Source organism: Oryctolagus cuniculus, chromosome 18 (assembly GCF_051225735.1).
Source record: "Oryctolagus cuniculus isolate XC-2025 breed Fujian yellow rabbit chromosome 18, ASM5122573v1, whole genome shotgun sequence".
Taxonomy (NCBI): Eukaryota; Metazoa; Chordata; class Mammalia; order Lagomorpha; family Leporidae; genus Oryctolagus; species Oryctolagus cuniculus.
The window spans coordinates 68,202,366-68,218,554 of NC_142884.1; the positions used below are offsets into that span (position 1 = coordinate 68,202,366).

The following is a 16,189-nucleotide window of genomic DNA, read 5'->3' on the forward strand; positions in this document are numbered from 1 at the left end:
AAATCTCTGTCAGTCTGCTTTCAAATAAATAAGTCTTTTTTTTTTTTTTAACTCATGGAATTCACGTGAGTACTCACTCTCCAGAGACGATACAATTCCGTAACTTTGGCAACCCAGTGGGAGACTGAAGGAGAATTTGAGCCCACTCTGAGGGCAGAACAGATTCCCTGTGTGGTCCTTGGGAAAGAGCTTCCTATCTCTGGCTCCTGTGGGTATATCATTTGCCTGCTAACTACCTCCAACTTCGTTCAGCTGTGAAGAATTACTTCCCTTTTGAATCAAAAAAAGAAAGAAAGAGAGAGAGAGATCTACCACTCCTAACCTGGGAGTGTCACCTTTGGCACACCAAACAGAGCTCTCAGGCCACACCCATCTCAAGCCTCTAAGGCTCCATCAAAAACAGACAGTCCACTTAATCTAGAGTCATAGTATAACAAGAAAAAGCACCACAGTGAAGAAACCAAATATCTCCAATATGCCAAATAACAAACGCAAAAACCGAGGTAATAGAAACAAGGAAGTCACCATGACGCCCCCAAATGAAAAAGAAACCCCAATTCAAGATTATGAAGATGATGAGATAGAAGAAATGCAAGAAGCAGATCTCAAAAAATTGATAAGAACATTAAGAAGTTCTCAAAAATTCTTGAACTACAGAAATCCTTAATAGACAAGATAGAAAATCTCTCTCGTGAAAATGAAATATTAAGGAGGAATCAAAATGAAACGAAACAACTAGTACAATAGGAAACTGTGATAGTGACGAGAAATCATAATGAAGTGAAGAATTCAATAGATCAAATGAAAAACACAATAGAGAGCCTTACAAACAGAATGGGTGAAGCAGAAGAGAGAATATCAGACTTAGAAGACAGAGAACAGGAAAGGATACAGTCAGACCAAAGAAAAGAAGAGGAAATTAGAAATCTAAAACATATTGTCAGGAATCTTCAGCATACTATTAAAAAACCCAACATCCGGGTTCTAGGAGTTCCTGAAGGCATGGAGAGGGAGAAAGGATTAGAAGGCCTTTTTAGTGAGATATTAGCAGAAAATTTCCCAGGTTTGGAGAAGGACAGAGAAATCCTAGTACAGGAAGCTCACAGAACCCCTAATAAACACGACCAAAAGAGATCCTCACCACGACACGTTGTAATTAAACTCTCCACAGTGAAACATAAAGAAAAGATCCTAAAATGTGCAAGAGAGAAACGTCAGATTACTCTCAGAGGATCTCCAATCAGACTCACAGCTGACTTCTCATCAGAAACCCTACAAGCTAGGAGGGAATGGCGAGATATAGCCCAGGTACTAAGAGAGAAAAACTGCCAGCCCAGAATATTATATCCTGCAAAGCTATCATTTGTGAATGAAGGTGAAATAAAGACTTTTCATAGCAAACAGAAATTGAAAGAATTTGTCGCCACTCGTCCAGCCCTGCAAAAGATGCTTAAAGATGTGTTACACACAGAAACACGGTCATCAGTATGAAAGAAGGTAAAGGAAGGAAACCTCACAGCAAAAGATCACAGGGAATTGAAAGCATATATTAGAACTTATCTTTGGCAAACGGCAGGGCAAAGTTACCACTTATCATTAGTCACATTGAACGTTAATGGCCTCAACTGTCCAGTTAAAAGACACCGATTGGCTGATTAGGTTAAGGAACAAAACCCATCTATTTGCTGCTTACAAGAAACACATCTTTCCAACAAAGATCCATACAGATTGAAAGTGAAAGGCTGGACAAAGATATACCATGCCAACAGAAATGAAAAAAGAGCAGGCGTAGCCATTTTAATATCAGACAACATAAACTTTACCACAAAAACTGTTAAGAGAGACAAAGAGGGACACTATATAATGATTAAGGGATCAATACAACAAGAAGATATAACAATTATCAATGTATATGCACCTAACTACAGGGCATCGGTTTATCTAAAAGATTTGTTAAGGGAATTAAAGGGAGACTTATACCCCAATACAATAGTACTGGGGGACTTCAATACTCCACTCTCAGAAATAGACAGATCAACAGGACAGAAGATCAACAAGGATACAGTAGATTTAAATGACACTATAGCCCAAATGGATCTAACAGATATATACAGAACTCTCAATCCTACAGCTAAAGATTTTACATTCTTCTCAGCAGTACATGGAACCTTCTCTAGGTTTGACCACATACTAGGCCATAAAGCAACTCTCAGCAAATTCAAAAGAATTAGAATCATACCATGCAGCTTCTCAGACCATAAAGGAATGAAGTTGGAAATTAGCAACTCAGGAATCCCTAGAGCATACACAAACACATGGAGATTGAACAACATGCTCCTGAATGAACAATGGGTCATAGAAGAAATTAAAAGAGAAATCAAAAATTTTCTGGAAGTAAATGAGGATAACAGCACAACATACCAAAACTTATGGGACGCAGCAAAAGCAGTGTTAAGAGGAAAGTTTATATCAATAGGTGCCTACATCAAGAAATTGGAAAGGCACCAAATAGATGAGCTTTCAATTCACCTCAAGGATTTAGAAAACCTACAGCAAACCAGACCCAAATCTAGTAGGAGAAGAGAAATAATTAAAATCAGAGAAGAAATCAACAGGATTGAATCCAAAAAAAATTACAAAAAATCAGCCAAATGAGGAGCTGGTTTTTTGAAAAAATAAACAAAATTGACACCCCATTGGCCCAACTAACTAAAAAAAGAAGAGAAAAGACCCAAATCAATAAAATTAGAGATGAAAAAGGAAACGTAACAACAGACACCACAGAAATAAAAAGAATCATCAGAAATTACTACAAGGACTTGTATGCCAGCAAACAGGGAAACCTATCAGAAATGGATAGATTCCTGGACACATGCAACCTACCTAAATTGAACCAGGAAGACATCGAAAACCTAAACAGACCCATAACTGAGACAGAAATTGAAACAGTAATAAAGGCCCTCCCAACAAAGAAAAGCCCAGGGCCAGATGGATTCACTGCTGAATTCTACCAGACATTTAAAGAAGAACTGACTCCAATTCTTCTCAAACTATTCAGAACAATTGAAAAAGAGGGAGTCCTCCCAAATTCTTTCTATGAAGCCAGCATCACCTTAATTCCTAAGCTGGAAAAAGTTGCAGCATTGAAAGAGAATTACAGACCAATATCCCTGATGAACATAGATGCAAAAATCCTCAATAAAATTCTCGCCAATAGAATGCAACAACACATCAGAAAGATCATCCACCCAGACAAAGTGGGATTTATCCCTGGTATGCAGGGATGGTTTAATGTGCGCAAAACAATCAATGTGATACACCACATTAACAGACTGCAGAAGAAAAACCATATGATTATCTCAATAGATGCCAAGAAAGCATTTGATAAAATACAACACCCGTTCATGATGAAAACTCTAAGCAAACTAGGTTTGGAAGGAACATTCCTCAATACAATCAAAGCAATCTATGAAAAACCCACGGCCATCATCCTATTGAATGGGGAAAAGCTGGAAGCATTTCCACTGAGATCTGGTACCAGACAGGGATGCCCACTCTCACCACTGCTATTCAATATAGTTCTGGAAGTTCTAACCAGAGCTATTAGGCAAGAAAAAGAAATTAAAGGGATACAAATTGGGAAGGAAGAACTCAAACTATCCCTCTTTGCAGATGATATGATTCTTTATTTAGGGGACCCAAAGAACTCCACTAAGAGACTATTGGAACTCATAGAAGATTTTGGCAAAGTAGCAGGGTATAAAATCAGTGCACAAAAATCAACAGCCTTTGTATACACAGACAATGCCATGGCTGAGGAAGAACTTCTAAGATCAATCCCATTCACAATAGCTACAAAAACAATCAAATACCTTGGAATAAACTTAACCAAGGACGTTCAAGATCTCTATGATGAAAATTACAAAACCTTAAAGAAAGAAATAGAAGAGGATACCAAGAAATGGAAAAATCTTCCATGCTCATGGATTGGAAGAATCAATATCATAAAAATGTCCATTCTCCCAAAAGCAATTTATAGATTCAATGCAATACCAATCAAGATACCGAAGACCTTCTTCTCAGATCTGGAAAAAATGGTGCTGAAATTTATATGGAGGCACAAGAGACCTCGAATAGCTAAAGCAATCTTGTACAACAAAAACAAAGCTGGAGGCATCACAATACCAGATTTCAGGACATACTACAGGGCAGTTATAATCAAAACAGCATGGTACTGGTACAGAAACAGATGGATAGGCCAATGGAACAGAATTGAAACACCAGAAAACAACCCAAACATCTACAGCCAACTTATATTTGATCAAGGATCTAAAACTAATTCCTGGAGCAAGGACAGTCTATTCAATAAATGGTGCTGGGAAAACTGGATTTCCACGTGCAGAATCATGAAGCAAGACCCCTACCTTACACCTTACACAAAAATCCACTCAGCATGGATTAAAGACCTAAATCTACGACCTGACACCATCAAGTTATTAGAGAACATTGGAGAAACCCTTCAAGATATTGGCACAGGCAAAGAATTTCTGGAAAAGACCCGGGAGGCCCAGGCAGTCAAAGCCAAAATCAACTATTGGGATTGCATCAAATTGAGAAGTTTCTGTACTGCAAAAGAAACAGTCAGGAGAGTGAAGAGACAACCGACAGATGGGAAAAAATATTTGCAAACTATGCAACAGATAAAGGGTTAATAACCAGAATCTACAAAGAAATCAAGAAATTCCACAAAAACAAAACCAACAACCCACTTAAGAGACGGGCCAAGGACCTCAATAGATATTTTTCAAAAGAGGAAATCCAAATGGCCAACAGGCACATGAAGAAATGTTCAAGGTCACTAGCAATCAGGGAAATGCAAATCAAAACCACAATGAGGTAAAACCTCACCCTGGTTAGAATGGCTCACATACAAAAATCTATCAAAAACAGATGCTGGCGAGGATGTGGGGAAAAAGGGACACTAACCCACTGTTGGTGGGAATGCAAACTGGTCAAGCTACTAGGAAGTCAGTCTGGAGATTCCTCAGAAACCTGAATATAGCCCTACCGTTCGACCCAGCCATCCCACTCCTTGGAATTTACCCAAAGGAATTCAAATTGGCAAACAAAAAAGCGGTCTGCACCCTAATGTTTATTGCAGCACAATTCACAATAGCCAAGACCTGGAACCAACCTAAATGCCCATCAACAGTAGACTGGATAAAGAAATTATGGGATATGTACTCCTTAGAATACTATACCGCAGTAAGAAACAATGAAATCCAGTCATTTGCAACAAAATGGAGGAATCTGGAACACATCATGCTGAGTGAAGTAAGCCAGTCCCAAAGGGACAAATACCATATGTTCTCCCTGATCGGTGACAACTGACTGAACACCAAAAAGGAAACCTCCTGAAGTGAAATGGACACTATGGGAAACGGTGACTTGATCAGCATAGCCCTGACTGTTAATGAACAACTTAATACATTATCCCTCTTAGTAGTTTTTTTTTTTGTCTGTTCTACTTAATATGACTGGTTTAATTCTGTAATTAATACACAGTTATTCTTAAGTGTTGAAAATTAACTGAAATGTGATCCCTGTTAAACATAAGAGTAGGAATAAGAGAGGGAAGAGATGTACAATTTGGGACATGCTCAAGCTGACTTGCCCCAAATGGTAGAGTTAGAAACATACCAGGGGACTCCAATTTAATCCCATCAAGGTGGCATGTACCAATGCCATCTCACTAGTCCAAGTGATCAATTTCTGTTCACAATTGATCATAATGAAAGGACTAAGAGTCAAAGGGAGCACATAGACAAGTCTAGTACCTGCTAATACTAACCGATAGAATAAATAAAGAGGAGAGTGATCCAACATGGGAAGCGAGATACTCAGCAGACTCATAGAATGGCAGATGTCCTAAACAGCACTCTGGCCTCAGAATCAGCCCTAAAGGCATTCTGATCTGGCTGAAAAGCCCATGAGAGTATTTCAGGCATGGAAAGCCAAGACACTCTGGCAAAACAAAACAAAACAAAACAACCTAAATGAAAGATCTCTGTGAGTGAGATCCCAGTGGAAAGAACAGGTCTTCAAAGAAGGAGGTACCTTTCTCTGAAGGGAGGAGAGAACCTCCACTTTGACTATGACCTTGTCTAAACAAGATAAGAGTTGGAGAACTCAAGGGGCTTCCATAGCCTTGGAAACTCATGACTGGTGCATAGGAAGATTACTGATGCCATAAACAGGAGTGTCAATTTGTAAAGTCAACAACAGGAGTCACTGTGCACTTACTCCTCATGTAGGATCTCTGTCCTTAATGTGCTGTACATTGAGACTTAATGCTATAATGAGTACTCAAATAGTATATTTCACTTTGTGTTTCTATGGGGGTGCAAACTGTTGAAATCTTTACTTAATGTATACTAAACTGATCTTCTATTAAAAAAAAAAAGAAGAAGAAATGATCAATTCCCAACTTGACTGTCACTGGGATTAAACATGACAATAGTTCTGATCTGATTTCCTCATCATTTAAAAATCATCTATTATTTTTCACTTTATGTTTCTCTGTGGGAGCAAACTGTTGAAATCTTTACTTAATGTATGCTAAACTGATCTTCTGTATATAAAGAGAATTGAAAATGAATCCTCATGTGAATGGAAGGGGAGAGGAGTGGGAAAGGGGAGGGTTGCGGGTGGGAGGGACGTTATGGGGGGAAGTCACTGTAATCCATAAGCCATACTTTGGAAATTTATATTCATTAAATAAAAGTCAAAAAAAAATGGGCACAATAAAGATATTTTCAGACAAATGAACATTAGAGTATTTATCACTAGAAGGTTGTGAATAAAATAATATAGGGAGTTCTCCAGTCAGAGGGAATATGATCCCAGTTGGAGACATAGAAATCCAGGAAAGGATGAGCAATCCCAGAAAGAGTAAAGTTGGGGGGTAAATACAAAAGGAAGTGGATAATACACAATAGTGAACTTAATATGTTATAGATTTAACGTCTATAGGCAGCACGACGGAAATAACAAAAGCAGAATAAAGGAAATTATAGTGGTCTAAAATATCAGCCGAAAAGTACTCATCTGTATTACACACTGCTAGGGAATATATGACTGTTTAAGTCTCCAGCACAACTACTTAAATGCTGGAATATTTTCTGTGAGTAGAAGTAAAAAATGTGTAATAAAATAGCTTAATTAATTCAAAAGAAGATACTGAAAGAATAAAAAAAGAACACAGAAAATGAACACAGAAAGTAGAAAATGAATAAGATAGCTGTAAGCCCCAACAATCTCAGTAATTACATCAAGCACTGATGGACTAAATACACACTAAACCTCTTCCTCTCTCCTCCTCTCCCCTCCCCTCCCCTCCTCTCCCCTCCCCTTCCCTCCCCCTCTCCTCCTCCCCTCCCCTCCCCTTCCCCCCTCCCCTCCTCTCCCCTCCCCTCCCCTCCCCCTCTCCTCCTCCCCTCCCCTCCCCTTCCCCCCTCCCCTCCTCTCCCCTCCTCTCCCCTCCCCTCCCCTTCCCCCCTCCTCCTCCCCTCCCCTTCTCCCCTCCCCTCCCCTCCCCTCCCCTCTCCTCTCCTCTCCTTTCCTTTCCCAGGCAGAGTTAGACAGTGAGAGAGAGAGAGAGAGAGAGACAGAGAGAAAGGTCTTCCTTTTCCGTTGGTTCACCCCCCAAATGGCCGCTGTGGCTGGTGCGCTGCATTGATCTGAAGCCAGGAGCCAGGTGCTTCCTTCTGGTCTCCCATATGGGTGTAGGGCCCAAGCACTTGGGCCATCCTCCACTGCACTCCTGGGCCACAGCAGAGAGCTGGACTGGAAGAGGAGCAACTGGGACAGAATGGGTGTCACAACCAGGACTGGAACCTGGGGTGCTGGCGCTGCAGGTGGAGGATTAGCCTAGTGAGCCGCAGTGCTGGCTTAAATCACATTATTTCTAAACTAAAGTCTATATGTGAGGGTATGAAACATGTTTTTTCTTTCTTTTTTTTTTTTTAAAGATTTTTATTTATTTATTTGAAAGTCAGAGTTACATAGAGAGAGGAGAGGCAGAGAGAGAGAGAGGTCTTCCATCCGATGGTTCACTCCCCAGTTGGCTGCAATGGCCAGAGCTGCGCCAATCTGAAGCCAGGAGCCAGGAACTTCTTCTGGGTCTCCCATGTGGGTGCAGGGGCCCAAGGACTTGGGCCATCTTCTACTGATCTCCCAGGCCACAGCATAGAGCTGGATCGGAAGTGGAGCAGCCAGATCTCGAACTGGCATCCATATGGGATGTCGGAACTTCAGGCCAGGGCATTAACCCACTGTGCCACAGTGTCGGCCCCGACACATGTTTTTAATTGATTTGAATACACAGAAATATTCTTCAAAATTAATTTTTTTGGGACCAAACTTTCTTTTGATGGAGCAGTTGCACAATATAGAGTTCCCTTTGTCAGATTAGATAGAAGATTTCTGTTGTAACAGATGTTGGGTGAGGGCTTTGTGCTGACTCTGACTGCCTCTTAGAGGCTGAGGTGACAGCACAGACATGACTGTGTTATTCTACACATCTGGAACCGTATCTTGCACATGGATGGTAACGAATGTGTGTCAGTTCCACCGGGCATTCTGACTGTTAGAGGAGGGATTTCTATCCTTGCAAGGCAATTCTACTCATAAAGTTCCCTACAGTATTTAATTACATGAGTATCACAAGACTTATTTTGTAGAGCACTCCCGCATATTTTATTTCATTTGTTTGTCCTTCTAACCGTGTGTGATATGTTGTTCTGGGGGTTATTATTCCACTTTGAATGTGGGGAAACTGGGATCCAGATGTTTAAGAGGGAGGCTCATTGAGAGGAATGAGAGACGGAACCCAGGTACTCTGCATGTTTGTCCCTTGCCCATCTATTACAGAAACACAGGCAATGAGTGTTACTGGCTACACAGGAAGTCTGAAAATGAACTTTAAACTTCTTTGTGTGGATGGACCGTTTTTGAATAAGCCATATGTACAAAGGTTAGTCCTTCTGTGGTCGTTACAGAAAAGCAGCTGTTCAGAGCCACTGTAGTCAATACATTCTCCCCGGACTTGGGTTAAATAAACTGAGAGTGAAGGTGAGAGAGAGAAAGAGAGAGAGAGAGAGAGAGAGAGAGAGAGAGAGAGAATCTTCTATCTCATGGCTCACTCCTGATAGGCCTGCAACACCCATCGTTAGGCTGGGCCAAAATCAGGTTGCCAGGACCTTGACCTAGGTCTCCCATGTGTACAGCAGGGACCCAGGTACCTGAGCCTTCACTTGCTGCCTCCCAGGGTGTACACGAGTAGAAAGCTGGATGGGAAGTAGTGGGGTGAGACTTGAGCCCAGGTACTCAGATATGGGATGCGTCCAAAGCAGTTTATGTGAATGAGCCTCCCTGGGGAGGGGCCCATGGCCATGGACGGGGTGAGAGGTATCTGCTGAAGGGCACCCTGACAACACTCCCCTCCAGCTGCCTTCACTTCCTGTTCGGGCAGGCTCGTTTACCCCTCCGCCACTGGAACCTGGACGTTTCCGGGGTCCACAGTTAATTATTTGTATTTCTGTCACCTGAGGGCTCCCAAAGGTAATTGGCCTCATCCACATACTGTAATTCAAACAATTCTAAGGTTTTATTTTCTAATAAGCCATGGAGAGTTCTTAATTAGTAATTAGAAAATGATTATACCTTGTCTGTGAAAACCACGTTTCTTTGATCACATTGATGTGACTGTGCAATTATGTCTCAGATTACCTTGAACAGTGTTGAATGCAAGACTCCTGATTCTGGTCTGATGTGCCAGGTAACTTGGGATGGGTGGGTTGAGGGTCGTCCTCACCAAGTTTCTGGTCCTGGCTTGGATTTTCAGCTCTGTTCTGGGGTTCTTTTCAACCCGTGGATTGTAAGTGAGGGTTTTACTTCATAAATCAACCTTAACGTTGCACATAATTCCTTTTAAATGCTGACTTGAGTCAAGGTCTTTAATTTTTACTGAAATCAAGTTAGCTTCCATATTTGAATATTATTTTATTAGATATGATTTAATATTTTATTTTTAAATTGTAAAGCATATTTCATCACTTAATAACATTACTATACTTTAATAGGAATATAATGTAGTTAATCAATACCTCCAATGTATATTTACATTGATCAGACTAAGAAGAATTCAAGAATAATGAAATAATAAAATTAGTAACAAGTTGATTGCTCCTTAGTAATCTAAACAAATACAGTTGTGGAGTGTTGATGAAGGGGGGAGTTTTTAAAGAATTATTTACCCATTTGGAAGGCAGAGAAACACACACAGACTTAGAGATGTCGTCCATCTGCTGGTTCACTCTCCAAAATCCTGCAACAGCCAGGGCTGTGCCAGGAACTCTGCTGAGTCTCCTACACAGGTGGCAGGGACGCAAGCTCTTGAGCCCTCACCTCCTGACGCCCAGGGTGCTCATTAGCAGGAAACTGGATGGGAAGTGAAGCTGACTTGAGCTCAGGCGCTCTGACATGAGATGCAGGCCTTCAAAGAAGTTGCTTTGCTGCCTGTGAAACACCCACTCCAAGGGGAAGGCTTCAGTAGAGCCCAAACAGTGGTACTTTTGATAATGAAAAGGGGTGTGAACCAGATGGGGACATTGGGTCGGTGAATTTCAAGTAGTCATGTCTAGGTCAGCCTGGGATGTGTCCCCATATGTGTGAGATTTGAATGTCGTGCTGCATAGGCCCAGTTTTCCCTACCAGAAAGGCCGTCTGCACTTGCTGGGCACTGACTGGCGCCTCTGTGCCGGGGCAGTAGAACATGCATGCACTGGATGAGTAGGACTCTGCCACTGCAGTTGCAGAAATGAATGTGGTAAAAGCTGAGGTGGAGGAGTAGACCCGGCAAGTGACTGTAAGAGGGTGGGTTTTTCTGTTCCTGCCTCAGTTTTGGCTCTAATGTAAAACTGGTCTAAACACCTCAAAGCGATGCTTGGATTTATTTGTAGCTTGGCATTGTATGGGCTTATCAGGCGAATGTGTTTCAGACCAGAATACTTCATGGGGACTGGAACACAGACAGACTTGTGTAAAGTTGCAGTTTCTACTGTGGCAGCCACAGGTGCTATTCAAATTGCAGTCATATAAAACGGTTAAGTCCAGTTTCTCAGGTGTCCTAGCCACATGTCACAGCTCAGTGGTTACACGCAGTGAATGGATGTTGTACAAAAGGACACATGTAGCATGTTTCCATCAGAAATTTCTACAGGTTAACATCAATTTAAACAAGACACACACCTCTAGGTGAAATGCACATCATGATTTCCTTCCACTATATTCCCCCTTTAAAAGCAGAAAACAAACAATTTTTTTTTTACTTGTTTATCTTATTTGAGGGACAGAGAAGGAGAAAGCTAGCTAGCTAGCTAGAGAATTTGCTCCTGTCTTCTGGTTTTCTTCCCAATTGCCTGTAGTAGCTGGGGCTGAGCTGGACTGAAATGGGAGCCAGGAACTCAGTTCGGATCTCCCACGTGAGTGGCAGTGGCCCAAATACTTGAGCCATCACTATAGCCTCCCAGGGTCTGCATTAACAGGGGACTGGAGTCAGGAGCTGGGTATTTAACTCAGGTACTCTGATGTGGGATGCAAGTGTCTTCACAGAGTCTTCCTCACTAGGCTCTTACTGGAATATTCGTATCACCACACACTCTTCCAGCAGTTTGTGGCACGTCTTTATTCACTCATTCACACATTCATTTGTTCAACAGATGTTGATTAAACATTTCCCATGTGCTAGGCCAGGGATCAATACAATTGAAGAGGCACATGCACACTATTCTTATTTGATTCAAATCATTTGAGTACTGTTGGTATTGAAAATAGTTTCCCTTTGCATGATTGAGCCTTCTAATTGGGAGGTAAATTGATTTGTTGAGCTTTCTAACATAATAAAATCTGGAAGCAGCAAATACAGTATAACATTTGGGAGAGGAAAGTAAAATACAGGAACAGACGGATCTGTGATGTCAGAGCACTTCTTTCACTGCTTATTGCAGATTTGCTTTTCTCATTTTCTGAAATACTATAATTTTGGTAACATCAAAACTCGGAGGAGGTGATTTGAAACTTATGTAAGAAAGCATTTCTGAGAGTAACCTTCAGATGAAGTAGGCAGAAACAAAATTTACAAGAAGAATTTTTGAGAAACATAACAATTAACAAATTATAAGCAATCCAAGGTAACATTTGCAAGGACATGGCAAATTATGGTTTGTGTGGGCTTTTGAAATCAGTAATAAAGAAATAAAATCACATACCATTACCTTTTCAGACTCCTATTTCAACTTTTATATTCAATGCACTAAAAAGGCAAAACAGAACTTGACTCTATTGGAAGAGTTAGTTGGTTTGATCCTGCAGTGAGAAAAGATTATGGTCCCAAAATAGCCTGCAGTATGGAGGATTTACCCAGGATTTAAGGGCATTAGTTCAGAAAGCTAGGGTTAAACAAAAGAATGAGTTACTTAGGGAAGGTTAACCTATTTCCGATTTCTCAAGGGCATTTTGCCGAGAATAAGAGTGGAGTTGGACTGAGGGTTGTTTCTAAGATGGCAAAGGAAGGGAGCCAGGTTTGATACGCCAGCTGTTTTTCTCCACCCCCACGTGAGATCAATATACTTTTGATTTAAAAACCAGTACCATCTCTTCTCAGAGCTGAGTTATCCACATTATTGATTTCCTGTGTATTCCCAGGTTGGTTTCCTGAGGTCCTCTCTTCCGTGAGTGGCCTCATGTTTTTCCCTGTCGGCTAAGGTTAGCAGTGGCTTCCATGCTACTAAGTGCAAGGGACCTGCTTTTGTCTATGCCCTACCACCCTCTCTTTAGGCAGTGTTTGATTCCTTTCCTCATTCTGTGTGTGTGTGTGTGTTTTAATTGAAAGGCAGAGTTACAGAGCGAGAGAGAAGGAAAGGGGGAGAGAGAGAGTTACCTTTAACCTACTGGTTCATGCACCCAATTGGCCTCATCAGCTGGGACTGGGCCAGGCTGAAGCCAGGAGTCTGGGGCTCCATGTGGGTCTCTCACTTGGGCCATCTTCCACTGCCTTTCCAGTTGCATTAGCAGGGAGCTGTATCAGAAGTGGGGCAGCCAGGACTCCAGTGGGTCCTCCTATCTGATGCTGGCATTGCAGGCAGTGGCTTAACCCACTGTGCCACAATGCCAACCTCATCTTTTCCTCACTCTTCTTGAAGAGCCTTGATGGGAGGGAGTGCTTTATCACTATTGTCAGACACCAGTTTGACAGCATCCCTCTCCCTCTTTACTGTTTTTTCCCAACCATCACTCTGACTGCCACCAGTAACTTTGGTTTCTTCCAGTTATTTTGAAACAAATTATAAGTTTGTAATATAAATCAGAACATGTTATTCCCCACTCAGGACTTTTGATGACCCATTATTGCATTTAGGACGATACCTAACTTTATGACCTGTCTTGTGCTAACTGACCTCTCCCTAACTTTCCAGCTTTGACTTGCTTGTTATTCTCCTCCTCCTCTTTCTTCTTCTTCTTTACTTTTAACACTTATTAAATCTTTCACTCATTCAGTACTTTTGTATTAAGTACTATTTTGGGAACTGAGATTACACAGGCTGAAGTGATTGCCTTTTTTGGATCTTGCATTCTTTACATTTAAAAAATTGTTTTCATTTTATAAAAGACAGGCAGAGATACAAAAGTCTTCCATTTGTTGGTTCACTCCCCAAATGCCTGCAACAGCTGGGTCTGGGCCAGGCTGAAGCAAGGAGCCTGATACTCCATCTGGGTCTCCCACAAGGGTGGAGACCTAAGTACTTAAGCCATCATATGCTACTTTCCAGGATGCACGTTAGCAGGAAGCTGGATGGGAAGTGGAGCAGCCAAGACTTAACCCAGGAACTCCAATGTGGAATGTGGCATCCCAAGCAGTGACTTATGCTGTTGTGCCACGCGCCTTCTCCAAGGAGCTGATATTCTAACAGTAGCTGCGAGTGGTCTGGTGGTGAGAGACACATAATAAACAGGATAAATAAGGAGAATTAATATATTAAATTATAAGGACACTGGAAAAAAAACAAAGCAGGGAAGGGTGTGTGCATGGAAGGTTGAAAATATAGAGAGGGTGCCAAATTTCATGGAGAAGCTGCCATATGAGTGAAGTCTTGATGGAAAAGAGGGAAACAACTACCCACCATCTGGGTGAAGAGAATCCTGGGTATAGGGAAGAGCAAGTGCAACATGACAAAGAAAGAGCACTTGCCGCGTGGTCTGGAAGCAGCAGGAAGCCAGCGTGACCACCACAGACGATACAAATGAGGCTGGCATGTTTAGGAATGGGACAGAGGGTGGGGGCCAGACTTTCAGGCCTTCTCAGGCTACTATTGTAAGGACCTTGCCCCCATTTGGAATGAGATGTGAAGCCATTAGAGGATTTGGAACCTGAAAGTGAGGGACGCTTTGACTGTTTCTGCTAAAAATTAGATGGGAACGGACAAAGTTGAGAACAGAACTTCTGGGAGCCTCTTGCAATAATACAGAAGGGAGATGATTGTGGTGAGGATCAATTTGGTAGTCATGGAGACAGAGACTGGATCCTAGTCCTGCTTTGAGGCGTGATGTGCTTCAAATACTTCTCTTTTCCACTTGCTCGAGTACGACTGCCTCTTTGCTGCACCATGGTTGTCCTATGAACTGTTCTCAGTGCCAACCTGCTCTTTAATTTATGGTGGGCAAAGGGCACACAGTAAGGTGTAAAGTTCGTTGGGTTTTGGCATATGCACACACATGAAATCATCACCATGGGAAAGTGTACATTTTTATCACCCCAAAGCTTCATTATACCCATTCGTATTCCTCACTTCCCCCAACAGTGCACCTAGATGACAGCTAATCTGGTTTCTGTCACTATATATTAATTATCTTAACTTGTATGCAAATGATATCATGCAGTATAGATTCTTTTAAGATCTGTGTTAAGATACGTGTAACGTAGGACGGAGACTTCTCTTCCAAATATGAGAAGACCTTCAACATGGACGAGTACGTCGGCCTGCCTCATGACCGCTGGCAGAGTAGCCACTCCTTCACGCAGATCAACTTCTTCAAGCACATTGACATTCACTCTGCGAAACCCCACTTGCTGGATGGGGGTGCAGCTGCCCTTCTGGCCGAGTATGATGCCTTTGAAGAGAAGATCAAGGCTGCAGGTGGGGGTGAGCTCTTTATTGGGGGCACAGTCCTGATAAATATGTTGACTGCAATGCACCACACTCCAGCCTGGTGTCCAGGATCCATGTAAAGGAATTGGCCATGGACCCAATCCTGGCCAGCGTTAGGTTCCTCAGTGGAAATCCGGCCAAGGTGCCCACCAGGGCTGCGATGGTGGGCATGAACACTGTTGTGGATGCTAGAGAGGTGATGATCCTCATCTCTGCTGCCCACCAGGCCTTTGCTCTGTCAAAGAGTGTAGAGGAGGGGGTGAGCCACATATGGATGTTGTCTGCCTTCTGGCAGTAGCCACATGGCATGTTTGTAGGTGACAAGGATACCACCTTGGAGCTGAAAGTGAAGACTTTCAAGTATTTAAACATATCCATGGACCACTTGTATGCTATCAAGGAGAAAGAAATTGAGGAAAACCAGGCTTTTAAGAACCATATAGCTGGGGCCAGCACTGTGGTGCAGTGGGTTAATGCCCTGGCCTGAAGTGCCGGCATCCCACATGGGTGCTGGATCATGTCCCGGCTGCTCCACTTCCAAGCCAGCTCTCTGCTATAGCCTGGGAAAGCAGTAGAAGATGGCCCAAGTCCTTGGGCCCCTGCACCTACATGGGAGACCCAGAAGAGGCTCCTGGCTCCTGCCTTCAGATTGGTGCAGCTCCGGCTGTTGCAGCCATTTGGGGAGTGAACCATCAGATGGAAGACCTCTCTCTCTCCCTCTCTCTGCCTCTCCTCTCTGTGTAACTCTGACTTTCAAATAAATAAATAAATTTTAAAAATATATAGCAATTAACATGTATTGGGGACATGGTATCAAGTATCTTATAGGGATAGGAAGGTCTTTAGGGTAACTGTCTTTAGGAGAATAAAATTGTCCTTTACTCCAGTTTGGTCACCCCAGGTAAGCGGGGAAATATACTGGT

General features: G+C 42.2%; 1 long non-coding RNA gene and 1 pseudogene across 1 annotated transcript in view; both read left to right on the forward strand.

Moving 5' to 3' along the window:
- LOC138846579 (uncharacterized) overlaps positions 1-16,189 on the forward strand; it is a 168,224-nt gene that overhangs the window by 77,236 nt on the left and 74,799 nt on the right. The window lies entirely within an intron of this gene.
- LOC100351571 (glucosamine-6-phosphate deaminase 1 pseudogene) lies at positions 15,047-15,753 on the forward strand (annotated as a pseudogene).